Below are 15,244 nucleotides of genomic sequence, written 5' to 3'. Positions count from 1 at the left end.
GTTATTATTAAATTATGTTTTTGTTTTTGGGAACCTCAACAAATTAAATTTTAGGCAGGCAAATCGATCAACTAGATGAATTTCTAGTCTTTCGTATAGAATAAAAATCTTGCAGACCTAAATAATTCTCGGATTAAGGAAGCTGAAAAAACTAACAGTGAGTAAATTACTCAGCTGTGTCAACTCCGTAAAACCTGTGAAATCCGTGAAATTTTTGTGAAATCATACCATGTTTTTTTAATTTTTTGTTTTGAGCACTCTTGATTAATTTCTATTTTCAAGTAATAAACATTAATCTAAAAACAATCCAATATGTGACTAAATAACTGTTTTTACGTTAGTGTTACGTTCGTAGATTGGCGTCTAAGGTGAGATGTTTGATTGCAATGAATAGCACTTCGAAATTAATAGCACTTTATTAGCGATATGAATGTTTTGGAGTATTCGCTCAACGAATGAATTGTTCCAGGATATCGAATTCCATTCGTTTTAACAACAACAACAAACTCACTTGGCATTTTTAAGCTTATACGATATAAGGCATAAGATAATTTCATTGAAAATAATTTCCCTGCTATTTTCTATTGGGCTAAAATTATACTTTTTTATAGACACGAAATTACAAATTATTGAACTTTTTAACTAAATATATTGAGCATTTTGAAAAAAAAGCATGTCCATTTTGAAAATTTAAGAAATTTACAAAAAATTAAATTTCAATTATATTTATTAATTTAACACTCACCCTGACAATACCTTTTTCCACTTTTTAGATAAGGTTTAAAATGTGTTTTTATATATACTTTTAACTTAATGTTTGTTTAATTATGAAAGAACAGAAAAATATTAAACATAAACTGAAAATTATTTCCGGTGAAATCTTCTTGAAATCCGTGACATCTGGCGTGAAACCTGTGAAATTATGTAGTTGTGTCAAATCTGGTGTACCGACCAGACTAGAGCGGAAAATATTCAAAATTTGGGGAGGAGATGGACTAGTTATTAGGCAAATGCTGTTGTGAACTGGAACAATATCTTCACTGTCTGATAAAGAGATTGCTGCCGTATTTTTGCCACAATCATAATACGAAAGAAATTGATGTCATTCCAATTCTATTTATAATTTATACATAAAATACTTATTCGACAATTTCAATAAACAAAAACATAAATAACCATAGATAATAGGTCCACAAAAATAAATAACAAACGCGGAAAATGTATTAATTTGTCTTCTGTCACTTTCAATCAAATTCAAAAAGTACATATTTGTAGATCATCGGCAACCAATTCAAAACTGTAATTTTACATCTACCAACAACGAAATTATAGAAATCATCAAATGTTTAGATGATTTAATTACGTTTGAAGGAGATAAGTGACTTAAATCAAATACAATAAGGAAATACATTAATTGGCTAAATTATTGATTAATATAAAATGTTCTCATGTCATGCAGAGGTAATTAAAACATTACGGCCCTTGATTTAGCCACAATTCTAATTGTGCATTATGCGTTATTGTGCCTAAAAATCGAAAACCAGATTCTACCAAGCACTTAAGCAGCATACAAGTGACACGTTCTTCTTCTGTCTAAGACGAATAACCACGTTAAAATTAAAGAAACAGCCACCGCCACCACCTGCATTCCACATTGTTGCATGAAGTCTTCGTTCCGTATTCGATGGTATACAGTTTTGCTCTATATACTTCTCAGTGTTTTGATTGCGACTGTTGTCATCACTTGTAGCGTTCTGTCTGTATATTGATTTGACTTTCTTTATGAAGATATTTGTTCTTTCAAATTCGAGCTGCCTTTATTGTTTGCTCTTTTACCTCATATAAGAGATTTCCATTGTTCGTTATTTAAATTTTTTCACGATTTTGGAATCAACCTCCAACTTGCAACTTATCGTTTCTTCAGATGTTACTATGCGCTTGATCTTGACGAGCATATTTAGGTTTTTTGCTTTAGTGTGTCCAACAATAATTTTATTCTGGTCTGGGTGTTAATGTCGTATAATGGGATAATTACCTGGTGGTTTATGTTTATTGCTCTTTTATTTCTAAGACATCCTAAGCGCACTCTATCAACATCCGCGGTTATACTTCACCATGTGCCGCACATACACATGTAGGCAGTCTTATTGCATTTCAGAGACTTTTCGGGTATTTGCTTGACGATGAATGGTCGCTCAATAGTTTTTGTTAATACTTCAAGTAGTGTTATTCCTCGATGTGGTTGTGTTTTCTTCCCTTTTTTAAAAATCGATATTGTATTGTATTCTTATATTCGACATTTTGTGCTCATTATATCGTGGAAGGAACATGCTTCCAACGAGACGGTACAAAGAAGAATGAATGCAGATATGGAAATTATTGGAATCATCAAAACAAGCAGAAACAAATTATTAAGGGAATATATACGGGGATGAGAGATACGACCTCTTGAGACTTATGATGGAGGGCAAGATTGAAGGAAAAATGTGAGGATTGGTTTAAATTCGCAATCACTACTAATCTGCTATAAGAAGACGGTACCTTAAGAAGAAGAAAATTCTTCATTTGGCGTGGTGCATTTCCTTCTTTTTGAGATTACTACATAGGATTGGTACTTATTCTTGTTATTTTTTTTTGCGTGCGTATCTAAGTATCTCATCACGAGATGAGCCTGGGGACCAGGACTTTTTGTATTCTAACGGGTCCATGGAGACCTTACAAAATAATAGCAAAATAAAACTTCTAATAACTAACCAAACATTCTTTCATAGGGTAGTCTTTATCTATTTAAATATAAAACAGGGTGTTCACTATAATAGTCCAAACTCTCTGAGTTCCAAAACTAAAAAAAATGTTTAATCTTCACATTTCCTTAAAACAGCAGATACACCCTGTATATCCACTCCAGAAAACTACTTTATTATTACAAAATTATAAAGCTTATCTCAATTGTACAGGATGATTTATATAAAAAATAGTTTTTAGTTTGATAATTGACCAATTGCTAGTTTTAAAAATATTTGCCTAAAAACGTGTTTTGTAAATGTTTTTATGGAAATACACAAAATTTTCCATAACCACAACGTTTGTAAGTGGTGTTCAGCAAAATATTTTTTCTGAAACCGATAATAAACCCATAAAGTCCGAAATCAGATCTTCGATATTACTTAAATTCTTGCATGTAATCAATTTTTCCACCAACGAAAAATCCCAGAATCCATAGAAGTCTAGAAGCAACCTAACAATCTTAACCGCGACTCAGGCCTTCACCTTTCAGTAGGTACAAACGTCACAAGTTTGATTTATAGCCAACCCACGCTAGAGGAATCCAGAAGATTTGTAAATAGTATTACAGTAGCTTATGCAAGTTTTTATGAAGATGTGATAAAAACTTTTTCTTGCGATTGCGCTCTGCATTTACAAGTGTGGACATTGACTTTTTTACTCCATCTATCATATTTCATGTCAATAGCTACAAACTTTTTTGTAGCGCTGAATACAGCGCGTACCCTGTAGCATATGGGAAAACGTTAAATACAAAAATTATTTGAAATCAAAATATTGACATTCCAACGGAAACCACGGCTTTCGCAAAATCTCATTTTCGAAATATCCGCGGAAATATGGCGCGGCGTACCTTTTTAAAAAATAATTTTAAATTACCCGAAGGTTTTTTGTGCTTTCGTTGAAACTCTAAGAGGATTAAGTTCCGAGGATAAAAATTAATAAGTTCGTTCGGCAAAAGTTTACTTTACCTACATTCCAACTCTAGTGAAACAATTTATAGAAATGCCGACGGCTCGTGCATTTTTTTTAGAGCAAAAATGTGCTGATAAATTTAAATCCGTCATTTATTTTGGATTTTTTTCTATTCATTTAGCCCCCCGTATGAACAATTCTAATCTAAAACCAACGGATAAAATATTGTATGTCGTGTATCAAATGCTCCAAAAATTAATGCACATAAAAATTCTTCGTGTCAATTTTCACGCTAGTAGACGAAGCAAGATACCAAAATAAATCAATAGTAGAAAATTTCAGAAAAGTAAGGGTATACCATATCTTGATACTAAGTATTGTTTCCTTTTTTCTGAATATTCATAACCCGTAAAATTCTATAAAGCTTGATAAGATAGAATGAAGGTATTAATAGTTTTATTTATATTTACATTTTGAACAAAAATATGAAATGACAGTTTCTCAAACAATATAATTGATATTGAATTTAAAAAAAGCAACCATTTTAGAATCAAAAATAATGAATATATTGTTTTGTTAAGAGTCGATAGTACCCAACTGAGAAAAAGTACAATACGGTACAAGTGATCTTTTAATGGTCAACATTTTCGGGATGGATAGGCCAGACCAAAGTGAGGGTACCTTCTAGTTCCTTGAAAAGAAAAATCCTTCCCGAAAGACCATGAAACATTCAAAAAACAAAAGACAACGAGAACTCATTTCATTAAAAGTCTTGAACACGTGTCCAGGAAATGTGTTTCATGACCGGGGAACCAATACAGCCTACAGTCACAATTACAGCACCAAGGTAGCAAAACCAAAAAATGACTAGGAGCCATGATTTGACTTTTCGCAATCATCATATCATCAACTTATATTATATAGTGGTAGTGTAGTTGTAGCCGTAAACTAGTATTATATCGATTTTTTTTTTCAAAGAAACAGGCTACTATATTACTTTTTACAAAACTTCTGGATTCCTCCTTGTCAGCACCATTGGTTCTCCAACATATTCCCTAGCAAAATATCTAGCTTCCTTATTAAAAACCCCTTACAGGGAAAACTGACAGTTTCGTACTTAATTCCTTTAACTTCATTGAACAATTAAAAACCATTACATTAGAAACACAAGATATTCTAGTTAGTTTCGACGTAGAATCCCTCTTTACCAAAGTTCCTATTCCTGAAACTCTCTACATCATTTCAGGTATATTAAAATCCGAGAAGCGGGAACCAAACTTTCTAACCTTAATTGAAAAATGCTTATCGGGAACCTATTTTTCTTATAACGGTCAAATTTTTGAACAAACGTCGGGAACAGCTATGGGTTCTCCACTATTACCAGTCATCGCGAATATATTTATGGAAGCCTTTGAGAAGAAAGCTCTCGAATCCTTTCATCTAAAACCAAAATTATCGAAACGCTACGTCGATGATACTTTTGTTATTTGGCCTCATCGTCAAGAAACCCTAGTAGATTTTCTTAGACATTTAAACTGTATATACCCTAAAATACGTTTTACCATTGAGTTGGAAACTAATAATAACCTTCCATTCTCAGATATTCTTATCAATAGAAAATCGGACCTAACATTGGGTCATTGTGTTTACAGAAAACCTACGCACACAGACCGATACCTTAATGCATGGTCACATCACCATCCGGCCCAAAAATAATCGGTTATCAACTCTCTTGTTTACAGAGCCGTAAAACTATCTAAACCCGAGTCACTGAAAACAGAATTAAAACACCTTACCTCTGCTCTTCTCTCTAATAAGTTCCACATTAAAGATATTAAGCGTTGCATGAAAAAATACACTTCACCACAACCTTCCAGAGCAATGAGGCCGAAGGCAATCCTGCACTTGTCACTGCGGCCCTTCCTTACATTCAAAACATTACTAACCACGTATCAAAAGTTCTAAGGAAGTATAACGTCAAAACCAGATTTACCCCTTGTCCAAAATCTCTCAACATCTTCGGTCCGTCAAAGACAAAATTCCATTTGAGATGCCAGGAGAGACTGCACAAGAATGCATTGGAGAGACCGGACGAAAAATATCAACTTGGCTCAAAGAAAATGAAAGAGCCTTACCACTAAGACAAATAAACTCATCAGCTGTTGCCGAACACACTGATGAGACCGGACATAAAATTTTATTCGATAAAACTATGTAACTAACTAACTATATAATCGGTTCTTCTACCAACGAAAAATTCGAGAGCCTATAGAAATCTATAAACAACCTAACAATCTTGCGACTTGCGACTCAGGTCTCTACCTGTCACCAATTTCGGAATGAGTTATCAGAGACGGTGTTTATAGCCCTCATTTAGCTCCGCCCCCCTCAAACAATATATAATCAGGTACGGAGTAAAATACGAGCCAGTTTCAGTCAAGCTCTGAAGAAGCCAACAGGATGGTTGGCGAAACGTCAGCAATTTCGACTCAGCAAAAACCGACGCAGGAAGAATCCAGAAGTTTTGTAAAAAAAAATAGTATTATATCGATCTTCCACGGTTCGGTTAAAAACTCAATGCTCGACTCTCAGTCTCCAGAACACCTTCAATGGGAAGCGAGTGCTAAGAATTTCATGATAGGTCATAAAAAGATAGTAATATGGAATGTGGAAGCGAAAACACACGTAACCATATCGGTGCAATCAAAGTCTCAGAATATATATTCCAGGCATTAGCGAGATTCGTTTATTATTCTGGAAATGATAGTGCACTACTATTGAATTATTATTGTTGTTGTATTTCATATCTCTGACAAACGTGCATATTACAAATACAATTCCGATAGACAAGCACTCTTATACAATTGTGATGCTTCTGATGATGAACTAGACATTTTTTCGGGCCACCCCAAAAGAGCACTGAAATTAACCAGGCACTCGGTGATACACCAATAATTAATTATTGGTTATTCGGTCCAAAGAGGAAAGCCTTAGGGGAGAACGGAGCGATTAAAAACTTATGTAGTCAGTTATTTTAAAACCAGTTCATTACTTTACGACAGACAGTTTGGTTTTCGTTGGAACAAGTCAATCTGCTACCCTGTGGGATGGGACTCGACGCTTGATCTCATGCCTTTTTAATATATATGAACGATATAACACTAAAAAATGAGCAAGGGTATTTATTATTTCCACACAAAAAAGTTATGGAATATCTTGAGAATTACACAATTGATTAAAAAACCAAAAATACTTTAAATAGGGAATAAAATAATTGTTTACCTTCAACCCCCATTTTTTTTACATATTCGATTATATGCCACAAATGGGTCAGATATTGAAATACGACTTTCTGAGGAGGTTTATTATAGTCTTGCATATTGCATACTTTTTCCATACGACGATTAATTTTTGGGTACATCTTTGCCAAACAAGTGACTGGACCATCTGATTTTTCCCCTCTTATTGCACCGAAATCCTACTTATAAATGCAGATATGTACCCAAAACCCCTTTACATCGATATATAATGGTTTATAAAGGTTTGCATTATTCTAATGCCCGAAGACGCCGATTTTGGATAGTATTTGAAAGATATTGACATGAATATGTAACTTTTCGAATCAAAAATTGATAGTTTAAGCTGATATTTGCAGTTTTGATGCGGTTTTAGGTAAGATATGAGTCGAAGAAGCCGATTTTTACTAGAATCTGTTATAATGAGAAAGAAAAACCTACTTTAAATCCAAGTAAGTGGTTTTTTAAGTACTTATCTGTAGTTTTAATGTAGATTTGAGTCCGGAAAGTTATAAAAATGCAGGTTTATTTGTCCCAAAAAGAGGGTTTTTAAGTACTTATCTGCGTTTCCAAGGTAGTTTTAGGTGCATTAAGAGGCGAAAAAGCAGATTCTGGCAGGAATCTTACCGAAATCCGCAACTATTTGACTCAGTAACGGGGTTTTACACCGACATTTAATGATTTATAAAGATTTTCTCTATTATAATGCTTAAAGACGCCAATTTTGGCTAGTATTTGAAAGATATCGACTTGAATATGTAACTTTTTGGATCAAAAATTGATACTTTAAGCTGATTGATACTTTAAGTTTTGATGCGGTTTTAGGTACGATATGAGTCGGAGAAACCGATTTTCACTGGAATCTGTGTTTCAGATCTGGCCAAAATATTTAATCACTTCCAACCTGTGACTAAAGTAAAACAAGTTAGAACGATGGTATGATAACTCTAAAGACGAATTCATAACATTGACCCGAATATATTTTGACAAATTGGATAAACATTTCTTTTACGATTCGTCATCTACGCAAAATACAAAAGAAAATTTCGGACAAAACATGTCGCTTTAGAATCCTGAGCTGACATAAGTAGAGTGTCATGTTTGATGTTACTGAACAGTTGATAAATTATTCAATTTTTAAAGGCATTTTTTTGTTTTTTGACAAAATTGTATAACTCTGGGGATATTGCACCGCTTTCATACTTTTCCGCTACCTGAATTAACGATTATGTGGTAAGTGGTAAATAATGGACTAAAAGATATATACAATTGGTGTAGATATAAGGGATTTAGCCCAAACCACCAGAAAAAACAGTAAATAAAGTTTACTTACAGAAATCATAATTACGCCAATCAAGGGACTCCTGCCTAATTGTGTTCTAATTAAATGAATAACGAAAAAAAAAACACTTTATTTTCAGACAGTTTCGTTAAGCGGTTACTTATTGAAAGATTCAACTGTATTAAATATTTTTTCTGCAAAATTTGAGTTTATTTTTGGCATTTGCAAGCGTTCAGTTAAAAAAAACAGCTTTTCTCATTTTTTATAAAGTGTAAGTAAGTAATTTTATTTTATTAGTAAAAATTTGACCCTCTTCTTGACTGAATAACTGCCTGACCCCGCTCTGGCATGCTCGAAATTAAGTTCTCGATTAGATCCACAGCAACTTACTGCCATAGTTCCACAGTCATCTCGTTGAGATCATCCAATGTTCTAATTTTGAGGCAAAAACACTAAATAAAATGTAAAAAATGAAAGAAATGATTTTTTACTGTGCTTCTCCCTTTTCTCGAATTCGTCAAAATATGAACATTTTCCGCTACCTTGCATTCATACCCCGCACGAAATGGGACTTACAAAAAGTTCTACAACACCAACGAATAAACCAAAGCTTTGCACAACTGGCTAAAAATATATCATGAACTCATGAAAATCACAGGAACATGTAAATACGTAAGGGTTACAAAAACACCGAAATCAAATTATGAGGTCATAAATGTTTACTGTATCCAAAGTAGAGCTAGAAAAGTTGTAAAATTTGTTAAAAGAATATAATTTCTAATAATATACTTTCCTGGAGAATACAACTTAATTTATAAATGCAAGAATTTTCTGTAAACTTATTAATTATTATATGATAATAAAATACACCACCAAATAGAAATATAGAACTTAACAACAAAACAGTAATTAAATAATTAAAAATCCCGAATTTTGGCGCTATCCAAAACAGATTAAAAGTATAATTATTCGTTTTCAAAATAATCCAATTTACCATCACAAAACGTTTCATTTGTCTTATCGCTAAACAAATATGTATATCTGGAGAAATGAATTTAATCAATATTTGCAAGTATTTTGTGTCAACTTGTTAGCTCATCATATGATAATAAAAATGCACCACCAAATAGAAATATAAAAATTAACGAAAAATAATAATAAACCTACTGATTTTTAGCGCTATACATAACAGGCTAAACGTAGAATGAAACTTGATTTATTCTTTGTAAACAATCCAATCTAAATGTTTTGTGACTCAAATATACAAAAAGAATTGTACGAAGATTACAAAAAGTTTTGTTAAAAATGCAGTCTTACAAACGTTTGGTTTTTCCTTTTTGTAAACCATTTCAAATCACAAAAATATTCCCCTTGAAAAAGATCAATTCATTTGTAAATATGTATATTTTTAAATCTCTTGGGCACTTTTTCAATACCTGACGCGATTCCTCTTAGTATATCTACTTTAGAAGTAATCGTTCCCACTTCGCATATCTAATGCAGGATACGCTGCGACTTAACATAATTTCAAAGATAGCAAAATCTATAAAATGTGATTAATATAATATGATAAAATATGGAAATATGAAAAAAATTATTTGTTTTTGTTTAATGAATGTTTACATTAATTCGTAGTTTTGAAAATATCAGGCTCGTTTTTTAGAGAAGGAACCAATAAGTTTGGAAAAACACGGCTAACTATTGTCACTTAATGTACTATACTTTTAATACAAATTTTAGCATATTTTACCAGGTTACTTGCTTGAAAGTGATATGATACAGATAGTAATTCGGTAATCAGTTAAGTTTTGCAATGTGAAAGTAAGTTTCCAAAATTATACATTTCATTTCGCGAGGATACACCCTCAGGTTATTAACATTTTTACCTTGTCTAACAGATGCAAGGGTTACAAAACACACTGAATCTTATTAAGAATTCATAAACGTTTGCTGTATTCAAAGGACAAAAATTGTACAGCCCTGGAGAAATGAATTTAATTAATATTTGCAAGTATTTTCCGTCAAGTTGTTCATGAAATAATTGTCTGATAATTAAAAGAAACTACTAAACGTAAAATTAAAGTTGATGATTTATTTGTTTTCCAAATAATCAAATTAAAATATTTTATGACCCAAATAACCAAAAAAATTTAGACATATTGTGGTGATTGCCAAAAAGTTTTGTTGAAAATGGAAGATTCCAAACCTCTGGTTTTTACTTTTTTCCAAATTTTTTCATATCACAACAATATACATCTCAAAAATAACCAATTAATTTTACGTAATACGTATATTTTTAAATTTATTGACCACTTCTTCGATACCTGACGCGATTCCTCTTAGTATCTACCTACTTTTATCAGTCACCGTTCTTGCTTTACACATCTACTGATGAATACGCATATAATATGATAAAATGAAAAAAATAATCTGTTTTTATTTAATGAATATTTACGTATATTGATAGATTTGAATATGTCAGGTTTGTTTTTTATTGTAGTTATTGTTACCTAATGATAAAATAAAAAATAGTAAAAAACTTTTAATACAAATTCTTGTGTATTTTATAAACTTTAGTGTAGCAATAAGAAGTGATATGATACAAGGAGTAATTCAGTGATGAACTTAATTAATATTGGCAAGTATTTACTGTTATGTAGTTGATTAAATAATCATATAATAATAAAAATAAACTTCCAAATATCGCTATCCCAAACAAGCTAAGCGCAAAATTAAATTTTACGATTTATTTGTTTTCCAAATAATCCAATTAAAATATTTGGTGACTCTACTATAAAAAAAAATGGTCATAGATGGTGATTGCAAAAAAGTTTTTTTAATGCACTGTCACAAACGTTTGGTTTTTCCTTTTTTCGAAATTTTTTGATGACTCTTAGTATATCTACTTTTATCAGTCAACGCTCCCACTTCGAATATCTATGATGGATATGCATAACAAAAACACGGCTAATTATTGTTACTTAATTATAAAATAAAAAATAGTTAATAAAATCCTAATACATATTTCAATGTATTTGATATAGTTTATTGTAACGTTTAAACCTCCTCAAAAAAAAGCCTCAAAACTTGCTTAATAGCAAATCTTGATGCTGCCAGGTTACTTCTTTTAAGTGATATGATACAAAAGGTAATTCAGTAATTAGTTACAGCTTTACCTTTTTAAACCTTTTTTAACTTTCTTAACAGACATAAGGTTTACAAAAAACACTGAATCATATTATGAGTTCATAAATGCTTGCCGCTGCCAAACTACAAAAATTGTACAACCCTGCAGAAATGAACTTAGTTAATATTAGCAAGTATTTTCTGTCTGTTCCAGTTGTTAATTAAATAATCCTATGACAATAAAAATAAACTAGCAAATGGAAATAAAAAAATTAACAACAAACAGTAATAATAAACCTACTGATTTTTAGCACTCTCCAAAACAGGCTAAACGTAAAATTAAACTTGATGATTTATTCGTTTTCCAAATAATCCAATTAATATATTTTCTGAATAAAATATCCAAAAAAAATTGGCCACAATATGGTGATTCCAAAAAAGTTTCGTTAAAAATGCATGATCACAAACGTTTGGGTTTCCCTTTTTCCTATTTTTGTTTATATCACAACAATATTCCGCTCAAAAATGAGCAATTAATTTGTAAATATGTATATTTTTAAATTTCTTGACCATTCCGTCAATACCTGATGCGAATCCTCTTAGTATATCTACGTTTATAAGTCACCGTTACCACTTCACATATCTACTGATGGATACGCAGTGACTTCAAACAATTACCGCAACTGCAAAATCTATGTATGGTCCGTACTAAAAAAAATTTCAAAAATTCGCGCCGAAACCCCAAAGCACTCGAGCACAGTAGCAGGGGTGGCGTGCGAACATTTCGTGCGGTACTCACCTTTGCGATCTTCAGTGACGGACGTTCGGTGGCGGACCCTCTCACGCTCTCGCTGCGGTGGCGGCAGCGTGCAACTGCCTCCTCGCGAGGCCCCTTCGCAACGCTGCCGGGTTCCCACCGCCTCGTCTTTGACGCCGTACAGCAGCCTCTGACTCCGACGCCGACGTCTCTTCGAAGGCACTCTCGTGTCCGTCGGGACGCCTGCGCAAATTGGACGCTTTAACGAACGCGCGCGATAATTCTGAACTCCGAGAAGGGTTTTCGTCGGTGTTTTGGCCGGTCGGCCCACCCGGAATAACGCCCATTGGTCGGGCGACGCATGCCACATCGGACGCCACTTGTTGAACGCCCAAAGAAGTCGCCCTCTTGACCTACTGATTTACTGAAGACAGCAGAAGGAGCTATTTTACGGGCTTAACCGGCAAAAGAAGTCGGCATAAAGGCGGAGTGCTCGGATAATGGTTTCAACGAATGCTTTACTTTGGGGATGTGCCCGTCGTGTCTGGGTGTGGTGCGGAATCCCTAAATGCTGAGGGATGGTGAGATTTTACTTACTTCAACGTTGAGAGTGCATCGCAGAGTTTTATATGTCTGTGTATCTGACCACTTCACATGGGTCATTGGGTTGTCATCTCACTGCCCTACTGTGGACAACCTTGGCACACAAAAGTTGTACGTGCAAAGGACATTTTCTGCATCGAGAAAGTGATGAACCTGCGGTTGAAGTTATTATAAGCAATTTGATGAGAAATTTCGATCAATTCCGCTAAATTAACGATGTCAACCATAGCAACTTTGTGCAGACTTAGGCTATAGTTTTACCTTTACATAAAGTAGGCACTCCCTGATTTTAATTAATTGCTGTAGATCAGTGTACTGTCAACACTGTCAACATTTTGAAAGGGCAATGGAAGAACAAATCGAGAGGTTTTTAAAAGTGCATAATATTTTACCACCAACCTAATTCGGATTCAGTAAAAGCTGTGGTTGTGAAACAGCACTTTCTCATATAACAGATAATAAATCAGAATATGATTAAATAAAGCATTTATACCAATATCATTAGATTTTAGCAAAGTCCTTGATACCCCTAACCACACAATACTTTTCTCAATCCTTCATTTTAGCGAAATCGCTTGCAGTAGATATACTAGTTGGAATCGTGGATGATGTTAAAGAAAGATCATTTTTCAATTTTTCAGCATACTATCGTTGCGATATCAAAAAATGTAGCTAAAAAGAAAAAAAAACTTTTGAAACTGTTTGTAATTTTTTTTAAATCGCCATTTTATCTTCATTTTTTTATATTTAAGTTGTGAAAATATCTGAATTGGTATATTTCGGCAACAAATAAATCATCTCGACCTGGCTCTGGTTACAGAGATTATTCTTTAATTCAACCCATTTTGTATATTTCAAAGAATCTTTGCTTTGTCGAAATAAGTATATTTATTTTTCAAATATTGGCATGTTGATCTGATGATTAACAACTTGATAGAGAGAGAACACCTCTATATATTAATAACGTTTGTTTCACCAGAATTATATTTATATTATTTTGACATATTCAATTATAGCTATACAGCACTATAGAGCATCAGTAGAGTATTTATTGATTACTCCTTGTGCCATATCAATCATATCTTACCGATTTAAAACAAGTGACTATTTATGTAGCTTTTGAGACAACGACAGCAATGATTACTGCTTTCAAAGCATATTGAACTATGCAAAATTAGTATCAATTAAATTAATATTTTTTCTTTTATTTTAACAGCAGGTAACAATAGTTAGTAACGTTCTTCGTTACTTATTGGCCATAATATTTAGAGATACTATTATGTTTTTGTGTTATAATTGACAAATGAGCAAATAAAATCGGCTGGTAAATAAATATCTATAAAATCAAAATTTAAAAAATTGATAATTTTTCGAAAGGTAAGGCCTACACTAGGATCAAACAGATTAATACCCGGATCAACACCATATGACTAAAATTTTATTTGATATGAGTACGGTAACGCTATTATAAATATATATAATTTAACGCGTCAGTATCAGGTACCAACGAAAAGATGTTCCAATGGTTCTCCACATCAGTGAATAAAAACTTATTTTGTACATGATTTCATAAATCACGATAACTTACAAATAATTGGAGTAAGAAAGTTTACCGTTTCTTTTAATATTACAAGCGCTTTGTGTGGAACCTCAGAAGAAAAATTCAGGTAGACCAGTAAAGGTTCTTACATCAAAAATGTAAAAGTTCGCTCGTAAGGCAAATACTGATAATCGTATATATTGGCAGCAAAGATGGATTTTCAATAAGTTTCTGCTAACTTTTTAGTTGTACTATAAAGAAAATTACCAAGAGGACATCAATTGATGAAGACTCCAGCTTCATATTAACAAGAAATTGTGTACTGGTTATTTACCAGTATACATATAACAAATTTATTATTATATATGCAAGATATAACAGAACAACTGCGAACAGCCCAAGCAGACACGCAAAAGCGCAAACGCTGTAGCATTTGAAAAATATTAAATATAAGAGACATTTTCTGCATCAAGAAAGTGATGAACCTCGGTTTTTGCGGTTGAAGTTATAGGCTATTTGAACAAAATGTAGCGTAATAAAATGAGAAATGAAAGCAGGCTATAGTTCTTTCGACACCTAAAGTAGACTATTCCTCAGATTTTCACCAGTTGCGATCGATTAGTATACTGCCGGCAAAAAGAAAAGGTTATAATTGTAAAATATCAATGTCACAGATAATATACTTTCTTCGACGATTATTTTCGGTAATCACGCTGAAATTGAGTTATGTAAAAATGTTCTACTAGCTAAGATCTACATATAGTAACTTGAAATTACTATACAGCAATAGGCAATATCTCCCACAAGATTCTCATAAGATACTTTTTAATGTAATGTTTGGATGCCTTGGAGCATTAGAAAAAATTTGTGGAATGCAAGGGTGGAATCCTATTTCGCCCTACCTAATTAGATCGGGTTGGTTAGCAGTATATTCTGCAACC

General features: G+C 32.8%; 1 protein-coding gene across 1 annotated transcript in view; it reads right to left on the bottom strand.

Moving 5' to 3' along the window:
* Window positions 1–12,341, bottom strand: part of LOC132701180 (synaptic vesicular amine transporter) — a 241,218-nt gene extending 228,877 nt beyond the window's left edge. Inside the window, exon 1 of the mRNA XM_060668907.1 lies at window positions 12,203–12,341. The gene's annotated coding sequence lies outside the window, so the exon portion shown is untranslated. The remainder of the gene's footprint in view (window positions 1–12,202) is intronic.
* Between the last annotated feature and the right edge of the window lie 2,903 nt (window positions 12,342–15,244).

This window comes from Cylas formicarius, unplaced genomic scaffold, assembly GCF_029955315.1.
Source record: "Cylas formicarius isolate icCylForm1 unplaced genomic scaffold, icCylForm1.1 PGA_scaffold_4__25_contigs__length_36172078, whole genome shotgun sequence".
Taxonomy (NCBI): Eukaryota; Metazoa; Arthropoda; class Insecta; order Coleoptera; family Brentidae; genus Cylas; species Cylas formicarius.
Note: the sequence above shows the minus strand (reverse complement) of the source record. Positions and strands in the feature narration are given on the sequence as shown.